The sequence below is a fragment of the Puma concolor genome, chromosome A1 (genome assembly GCF_028749965.1).
Source record: "Puma concolor isolate L17-30 chromosome A1, mPumCon1.1.hap2, whole genome shotgun sequence".
Taxonomy (NCBI): Eukaryota; Metazoa; Chordata; class Mammalia; order Carnivora; family Felidae; genus Puma; species Puma concolor.
In genome coordinates this window covers 129,058,899-129,067,674 of record NC_141667.1, presented here as the reverse complement: position 1 = coordinate 129,067,674, position 8,776 = coordinate 129,058,899, and the positions used below count along the sequence as shown (strand labels likewise).

Below are 8,776 nucleotides of genomic sequence, written 5' to 3'. Positions count from 1 at the left end.
TGCTCTCTGCTGTGTGGCGGATCGGGCCTTGGTTTACAGCCTGGAGGATGTAGGTCCTGGCAGGTGCAGCCTTGTTTCTGGGGGGCAGACGGGAGAGAGCTCATTTCCTCCTCCCTCCCCCAGGGGAATCTAATCAAAGCAAGAACACTGTCCTGGCCACACCTGGGCAAAGATGCTCCTCCTGGTCCTCATCACAGAGGGATGCACTGGCTTCCTTCCCTCCCTGGAATCTCCCCACCCTTGGTGCCCACCATTAGGGAGCCCACATAAGGACCTTTGGTTTGACTTTTGCTCACCCTATAAAGGGGAACTGTCCTAGCTCCGGGATCATTCAGCATCACACTCTGGATCCAGGGACTTTTTGCCCCCAGGAAGACTTTTGGCAGTGGAGGACTTGGGTACAGGAGAAAGGTCCTGCAGCATCCACCTGGGGATCCTTTCCTCCCCTCCATTTCTCGTAGGAAACCTGTGCACCCGCCCCCCTCCCCCCAGAGGTAGTCTCTAGGGAAGAAGCTGTGACTCAGGGCCTTACTGGCAGCTGGTAAGTGCCAGGCTTTGGGTTCAAACCTGAGATAGGACTGTTCCATGTCTTGCATGGCTCTGCTTAGGGTCACAGGGGCCATGCTTTGCAGGGGGTTCACTAGCTTCTACCTCTTCTGGGTTACTCTGCAGTGTCACATCCTTGTGGGCTCAAAGATGTCCAGCCACCCTGGGGGGCCTATAATGACTCCCCTGACCAGGGAGTGGTAGTCCTGTGTACGTGAGACCTCCTGTTTGTTTTTTTTTTTTTTAATGCTTATTTATTTTTGAGACAGTGCAAGTGCAGGAGGGGCAGAGAGAGAGGGGGACAGAGGATCCGAAGTGGGCTCTGAGCTGACAGCAGAGAAGCCTGTGCAGGGCTCGAACTCATGAAGTGCAAGATCATGACCTGAGCCAAAGTTGGATGCTCAACTGACTGAGCCATCCAGGTACCCCTGTCAAGTGGGTTTTTTTTTTAATTTTTTTATTTAAAAAATTTTTTTTTCAACGTTTTTATTTATTTTTGGGACAGAGAGAGACAGAGCATGAACAGGGGAGGGGCAGAGAGAGAGGGAGACACAGAATCGGAAACAGGCTCCAGGCTGCGAGCCATCTGCCCAGAGCCCGACCCGGGGCTCGAACTCACGAACTGCGAGATCGAGACCTGGCTGAAGTCGGACGCTTAACCGACTGCGCCACCCAGGCGCCCTGGGTTTTTTTTTTTTTTTAAGTTTATTTCATTTACGGGTTTTAAAGAGTTTTCTTGACCAACAGGACCTGCTTGCCACCATATCCTCACCTCCATCCCTAACCCATGCAGCCTCAGGATCGTGAGCATCCAGGGAAGGGCCTAGAGTGCACACAAGTGTTCCCTGAGTGTGGCAGGGGGTTGTTTGGGACTGGGCAGAGGTGACCCAATATGTAGAAACACCTACTGGGTCCTGTGCCTGGAGACACAAGTTGGCTTCACTGGGAGACAGGCAGTGCCCTAGGGTCATGGAAATGAACCTCAGGGTAGAGTCCAAGGCCGTGTGGGACAGGGAGGCCCCCTGAGCTCTGGGCACCATAGCTCTACACATTTGGTTTCTCCTCTGTCCTCTCACCTGTTTTTGGTAACTGCTTAGTTAATGTTTGTTGCTAGTCTGTCTCACACCTTTCTCTTCCTTGGTGGTGTTCTCACCCCTTTGGGGCTAAAGGGTGCACCGAGCATGTGCCATACCAAGCCTCCCTGGTAGGTCTGGCCCTGCACGTGCTTTGCCCGTCCTTCCTTCACAAGGAAGGTGCCCTAACTTTCTTGCGCACCTGTTGTAACCTGCCCTCTCCCAGCCCTTCTCCGAGGCAGGAGGCTTGGTCCACCCAACCCCACCACCCTGTCAGTATCCCCATTTCACACACGAGGGAACAGACCCTCAGAAAGGTGAAGGTCAGAGCAGAATTTGAATCCAGACATTCTGGCCCCAAAGTCTGTGGTCCTTCTGCCGCCAGGACTGCATGTTGGAGGTAGCCGAGATTTGGGGTCAGGAGTAAGAACTCTGTAGGATAGAATAACATCAAGAGTCTACATCACTTGATTGTTGTGGGTGTTGGTTCTTCTGTGAGGAGGGTTTAAGATGTCCCACCTGGGGGGAGGAAGGACTGTGTGCATAAGGGGAGGAGGAAGGGAATCGGCAGAGCAGGGGCACGAAGGCTCAGGTCCTTTGGGGCTAGGCTTGCTGCTTTGCCCTCCAGCTTTAAGGGTATTGGGCTGGGGCTGGGTTTTCCTGCAGATGGGGCTTTGAGCTGTGGCTCTGAGGCAACACATGCCCCCCCCCCCAGCCCCCGTATGCGATCCCTGTGGGGGCTCTCGCAGTGTTGGCCACCTGGACACAAAGCAGACTTGACATGGGTCCCCACAAGAGCCTGTGCTCTGGGGCGGGATAGCTGTCCCCACTGCCAGCCCAGTACAGCTAGACATAGAGTCTCACTGTGGCCAGGGAGTGCGCAAGCCTCTGTCATGAGTTCTTTGTTCACAGTCCATGCTTCCTAGAATACAGTGTCAAAAAGGTAGCTTCGAGGATGAAGAATGACAAATCCAGGAAGAAAAAATGGAGTATTTGTGGGATTCTACCCACAAAAGACATTGGTATGCTTGAGGTTATATTCCAACTGGAAGCAGGACCTCACGGCCGCCTCACTAAGCCGCCAGCTGTTTCCTCCAGTGCCTGACACATGGTGAGCAATCACACAGTAGTTGAGTGAATCTGTAAAACGGGATTCATCTGAGTTCCTATCTCAGAGGCTTCTGGGAGATGGAATCAGATAAAAGCACTGGGTACACAGTAGACGCTAAGGAAGTGCTCATAGCTCTTCCTTTTCGTAGGTGGGGCAGGGGAGCTTGGAACATGGTGCTTCTGACTTGTTCTAGCTTCCTCTTCTCATTTGCTTGCTCTCTGTTCTGGGACTCTAAGGCCTCAGTGCAGAGCACAGATGCTGTGATTTCTCTAGGGGAGATGCCCCAGGAGCAAATGTCATGGAAGTCTTGGGAGTAGATGTGTGAATGCCAGAGCTGGAAAGGCCCCCAGAGGCATCATGGAACAGCCCAGATGGAGCTGCATCTTCTCCTAGCACTCCAGCCTACCAGCTGTGGCCTGGGGCAACCCACCAGCTCTTTGTCCAAGGGACCTGGTCTGTCAGAGCCTGGGCCTACATGGAGGGACTCTCCTTCCAGATCTTCCATACGCCCTAGAGGTAAATGAACTCCTGCCTCTCATGCTGCTGCCTTCCTCAAGGCCAGGAAAGCCCAGGCCAGCAGACATCCTTTGCCAAGGCCTAGGGAGCCAGTCTCAGCTTAGGGAGAAGGCATCATGGAAGGGTTTGTGCATTAGGGGAAATCAGCCCCAAATAACTCCCAGATTCAGGTCTAAGCATTGCAGGTGAAGGCAGGTAGGAAATTACAGCCACTTGAAGCTTTCTCTCCCAGAGACTTGATTAAAGCTGAGGAGTGTTGGAGCCAAAATAGCTGGGAAAAGTGCCCTTTGATATGCTCATTTGGTTTTAATTTTGGGGGGCACAGGGCAGCCCCAGCTTGTTTTATTTCTGCTTCCTTTTAGCGGCTTTCACTTGACTCCTATCCCCCACTGCCAGCCCTCCCCTGCTGGAGTTTGTGAATTTCAAGGTCAGCTGAAAGTCAAACTTTACCATGTTGGTGATGAAATGCAAGCAGATGTGGCTGGTTTGGCTGATGGCGGCCACACCCTGAGAACCGTGCTCAGTCCTGTGGGTGATGCCTGGCAAAATTAACAAAGTCTGATCGCTTACAACCCTGGGTTTCCATCTCAAGAGATTCAGATTTCAAAGTGAGTGCCAGTCAAGCTTGTGTTTACCTCGGGGCGGGGCGGGGGGGGGGGGGGGTTGAGAGAAGTGAGGCCTGTTGGGGAAGGTGTGGCCACCCCATCCCAGTGTGCTAGTGACTGAGACCGGGTGGATGGGTCCCTGCTCTTGGGGTTGGCCTTTGTCACGTGGTACTGGCTTTGCTGGGGACGCGGTGCCCTGGCCCTTCTTGCTGGAGGAGGGGACTGGTGGATTTTCCAATGCTGGTGACATCACATGCCCATCTAGTTGCCCTCTCCCCCTTTGAAGCAGCTTAAGCCATTGGCAAATGCTTGCCACGTGACCAGCACTGTGTTGGCAGTGACCTCAGGGAGAAGGTCAATTTTCAGCTCGGCTTTCCGGCGTCACCCACACCCCTCTGTGACTCAGAAAGTGGCCCAGCCGGCTGCCTCCTGCTCCTGCAGTCTGGCAGACATGGTCGAGTGGTGCAGAGAGAAGTGGCTTTCTGAGGTCCCAGCCGCTTCTGGCACGACCCCAGACGCTGCCCCTCAGGCTCCAGGAAAGGTCTCCTAACTGCTCCCTGACTGGGGATCTGGTGAGGGACTGTGGCAGCTGTATCCCCAGCATACCTGGGCGTCCAACGCCCAGTCACATGCCAGGACTGGCTTACCCAGCAAGCAGGGAGACCCACACTTGGGTTTCCTTTCCTGGGCTCACCAGTTCCGCCAGCCCAGCCCAGCCATCTCCCTGCACCCAGTGCTTCCCAGTGCCCCGTCGCAGGGTGGAGCAGATGCGAGCACAGCCCGAGAGGCAGGGGGTGCTGAGGGACCGGCGCTTGGGAGTCAGCACCACGTTGGAAACCCAGCTCCATCGGTGGTTGGCTGTGGGACCTGGGCACCCTCCTCAGCTCCTCCAGGCCTCAGTTTCTTTGTTTGTAAGAGGGGTAATGGTGCCCTCCTCAGAGCTGCTGTGAGCACGAAATGAAATGGTGCGTGTAAAGTGCCTGGCTGGGTGCCTGCCGCCTGGTGCTCAGTAATGCCAGCTATTATAGCTATTGTCCAAATCCAGTGAGAGCCGTGGGGAGGGACCTGCCTGGGTTCCCCTGTGGCCCGCTGGGCTTTCCTAGCTGTAGAGCCCAATTACGCAGCCTTTCCCTGGTCCAGGCGTGCTGCCTCTCCCCCCAGGGTCCTTGCCCCAGCTCGGCTGGGAGCAGGGGCAGATGGGCATTGGGAGTTAGCCCCGAATCCCCCCTCTCCACCCTGCCTTTGTGAGTGGCAGCCTCGTGCAGAGAAGTGACGTATAGAAAGTGCCCTTTAAATTGAGGAGTTGTCCAAAACGGGGCTGGCTTTCAAAGCACATTTTTGAATCAGAAATCCCGGAATAAGAAAATTCTGAACGCAGAACAAAGCACAAGAGCCTGCCACAACAGCACATGTGAGTCAACCCGGAGCGCCTCTGAAACAACCTGCCTTGTTAAAATCAGTCCCTTGGTGCGGGGGGATTAGCGCTCTGCAAACTTCCCATCCCAGGCCTGCCTGCATTTTTACTTTCCCTGCCCTGAATCTCTTGCTCCCCGCTTCATACCAGGGGGGACTTCCCACACAGGATGGGGGCCACTCCCATTGCTACAATGATGGAGAGATTTTTCCTTTGCTTTGGGCGGAGAGGCAGACACATTGTCTGAAACAACTCTCCCTGCTTCGTCCCCCGCTCTGGCTGTTGTCAGAAAGATCAGGGAGACCTGAGTGAAGGAGCCCCAAAGGAGGGCCCTCTCTAGGTTACTGTGTGGGAGTTCCAGGAGTCATTCCTTTCCTCCTCTTCCTCCAGGGAGGCTGGCCTGGTCTATTTACTCTTCAGAGGTGGGAACCCCCCCCCGGGGTTCACAGACACAACTGATCACACATGGCACCCCGGGGGCTCGGCAACGTGCAGCACCCACAGGACCTACTGACCGCCCCCTCTCCCGCTGACTACCTGCTAGTGTGGCTTGTGTGCTAGGAGAAGTACGTCCAAGATGGAACAGCAGGGACACACCCAGGAGAAGGTTCCAGACCTTCCTGCCCCACTGCTTCCCTACCACCCTGGGCTGGCTGGAGCAAGACTGGCCGGCTAGCCTGGGTTCTGGAGCACAAGCCCTTTTCCTCACTCTGTTTGCCGAGCCTCCCCAAGCTTTGGCAGCTCATTATTTCTCCACTGGCGGGTGAGTGGGAGAGGCCGCGCCAAAGGGACGGCCAATTACCAGGGCCTCGCCGCCACGCACCGCCTTGGATGCGTTTTCTCAAATGGCGAAGCCCTCTTCGGGGAGAGGCAATTTGTGGGGAGCTCAGGGCAGCATAATTTATGGGCCCCCTCTCTCCTGGTTAGGAAAAAGGTGGCTGTGGCTTAATTTAATTAGCTGGGTTCGGCTGAGCACATGACCAGGATGGGCCTGGAATCCTGGTAAACGAGGCACATTTCTTTTGTGAGTAAAGCACAGCCGAAGAAGAAAAGGTCTAAAGTTACTTGATTCATTAGGATCCTTGGGTTAGAGTTGTCTTCCAGTTTGAAATATAAAGCCACTTATTTTTCTTAACAAGAATCCAGCCCACCAGCTACGGTGTTCTGCTCATGCATTTAATAGGAATAATTGCATGGAGCTCAAATTATCATAACCTAATGCTCTTCATGGTAGATCCAGCCTCGTCACATTTTTCCCACAGGGAAACGAGTGTGTTCTGTAGGGCGGGGAGAAGCTGCCAGCTCATTCGCCCGGTCATTCACAGCCTGCCTCTGCTCTGCCCTGCCTTGTTGGTTGAGTTTCTGGGGGTGCAGGCCACCAGGCTGGGAGCATTGAGGGGGCTTCTAGAAGAAGGGGCCAGGGTAGCAGGCGCTCTCTATAGGTGATCCATAGCTCTCAGCTCGGCCTAGCTCTCTAATTTCAAAGGAAGGTCACAGTAAGAGAGAAAGCTAGGTTTGTAAGGGATCATGAAGTCCTGATATTTCTGGTGGCAGTAGCAATCATGATTGTCAGGGCAGTGCCCTTATTTTACAGTTCAGGGAACTCGGGTGCTGAGAGGCTATAAGAAAGGCTGGTCATGACAGACCCTGGCCCCGGGTTTTCGGATGTCCCAGAGCACGGAGGGGAGGTGCCAGCGATGCAGTTCTTAAACACAGATCCCTCGAGCAGATATGAAGCACAGACTGGGGAGAGGGCTGTGAGATCTCTGTCATCAGCCACTTGATCTTAGGTAAGGCTCTCTCAGCCTCAGTTTCCAGACCTGCGAAATGGGGATCCCAACACCTGCCCTGAATCCCTCCCAGGATTGGCTCATGATGCCCGTGAGAGAAAGAATCCAGGTGAGAGGGCTCAGCAAAGTGCTGCCTGGTTGGTTGAATCATCACAGCCAGAGTGCTATCACCTGCAGAAGGAGAAGCTTCCTGGCTCAAGCCAGGCATCCCTCTGAGCTCAAAATGACCAGCGTGGCCAGGATTGCCAGAACCCGGGCTGGGCTGCTGCCTGTGGGGGGCCTGGATTTGAGTCCTGGGGCTTCCCCAGGTATGGCCTTTGTGTGCATCTTGCACGGCGAGCCGAGGGTGCTGTGTTTCTGAGCTGTCCCTGCAGGCCACAGAGGCAGGCCCCCCGGTGAACCACTTGTGGGAGGAGCAGGGGCATGTGAACGGAGGACCACTGCATGTCCATTTTGCAGCCAGTGTGGGCCACACAGGAACTGGAGAGGGGCCTTGTCTATGTAAGTCCTCCATTACCCCGCTTCTTGTGTTTCTTTCTTTGTGGAGCCCCAGGTAAAGTCACCAGGAAACCCAGGCTGGGTTCTGCCATGGGGGCTGGGGCAGATGGTGGCAGGGGCCAGTCACGCCGTGAACACTGCCATCCTCACCAGGCCAGGCTCAGAGGCTCAGGGCATTTGCCTTCTACCCTCACGGAAGCTGTGCTGCTTCTTTATCAGGAGATACAAGTGTTGCAGAGGCCATGGTGATCCCTTTCCCCCGAGAGCACTGCTTGTTATCCTTCTGTTACTTCGCAAAGCAAACGGTGCCTTCGTCTTCAATCGCAAATGGTGTTGTCGACTACTTCAAAAAAGCAGAGTGAATATTATTCCAATATTTATCTTAGCACAAAACTAACATTTCAAAGCCTGTGCCCATAATTCAAATGTTGATGGGGAACACATTGTGTGGATGTGGTGCAAATATATACAAGGGGGAAGTTGCTTATATTTAATAGGGAAACAAGAAGTAAACATTTTTGAATAAAAATGGCAAAGCCTTGGGTTCTACGAGTTGCAGTTTTTCAGTTGAACATATTTAACTGGCACCTCTTAGGAGCTGTCATGTGGTCTGAGGGTTCAGCAGGGTTGAAGTCAAGTTCTTATTAGCAAGCAAGGATGCCTCTCAGAACCGGGGCCCAGGATTTCGTGTTCCTGGCCTTACTGGGCTGATCTAGAAGCTGGCGTGCGGCTGGGAAGTTCACTGCCGCTGCTTTGTCTCTCCCCATGTTTGCTTCACGCAAATGCTCGAGCGTGCCAGGAGCCCTTATAAAGGCGCATGGGAAGGGGAGAGCGGCCCCTTCTTGGGGGCGGTTGTCTTGTGGCTGCTTTGTAAGAGTACCCCCTCATGCTGAAGGCTGACCTGCCCTGTAGCATCCCCTGTGTGGAAGAGAGAGGTGTGGGCCCCTGTGGTCTTGCTCTAAGAATTCTTGAGCAACGGGAACCGTGGCTGTTTCTGGCATCTTACATCATGTGAGAAGGGCTTGCAGGCCTCTGTAAACGCTCGGGTGCCTGTCTGTACAAATGTGGGGCCTTGACACTGGCGGGCTCCGTTTTTGTTACTGATGCAGGGTGTGGGCACTCGCACTTCCTTCTGGAATCCTCCAGCCTGTGTGTCTGACTGGGGAAGCAGCTGTGAAGGTGGCATCTGCATAGCCTTGGCCCCATCCTGCTGCGACAATTCG

The 8,776-nt window shown here is 54.3% G+C and overlaps 1 long non-coding RNA gene across 1 annotated transcript; it reads left to right on the top strand.

The window, feature by feature from the left end:
* Positions 1-5,081: 5,081 nt before the first annotated feature.
* On the top strand, positions 5,082-6,317 carry LOC147584460 (uncharacterized). Its single transcript, XR_015255468.1, has 2 exons — positions 5,082-5,262; positions 5,656-6,317. It is a non-coding gene; the product is annotated as an uncharacterized LOC147584460 (long non-coding RNA).
* Positions 6,318-8,776: the final 2,459 nt, after the last annotated feature.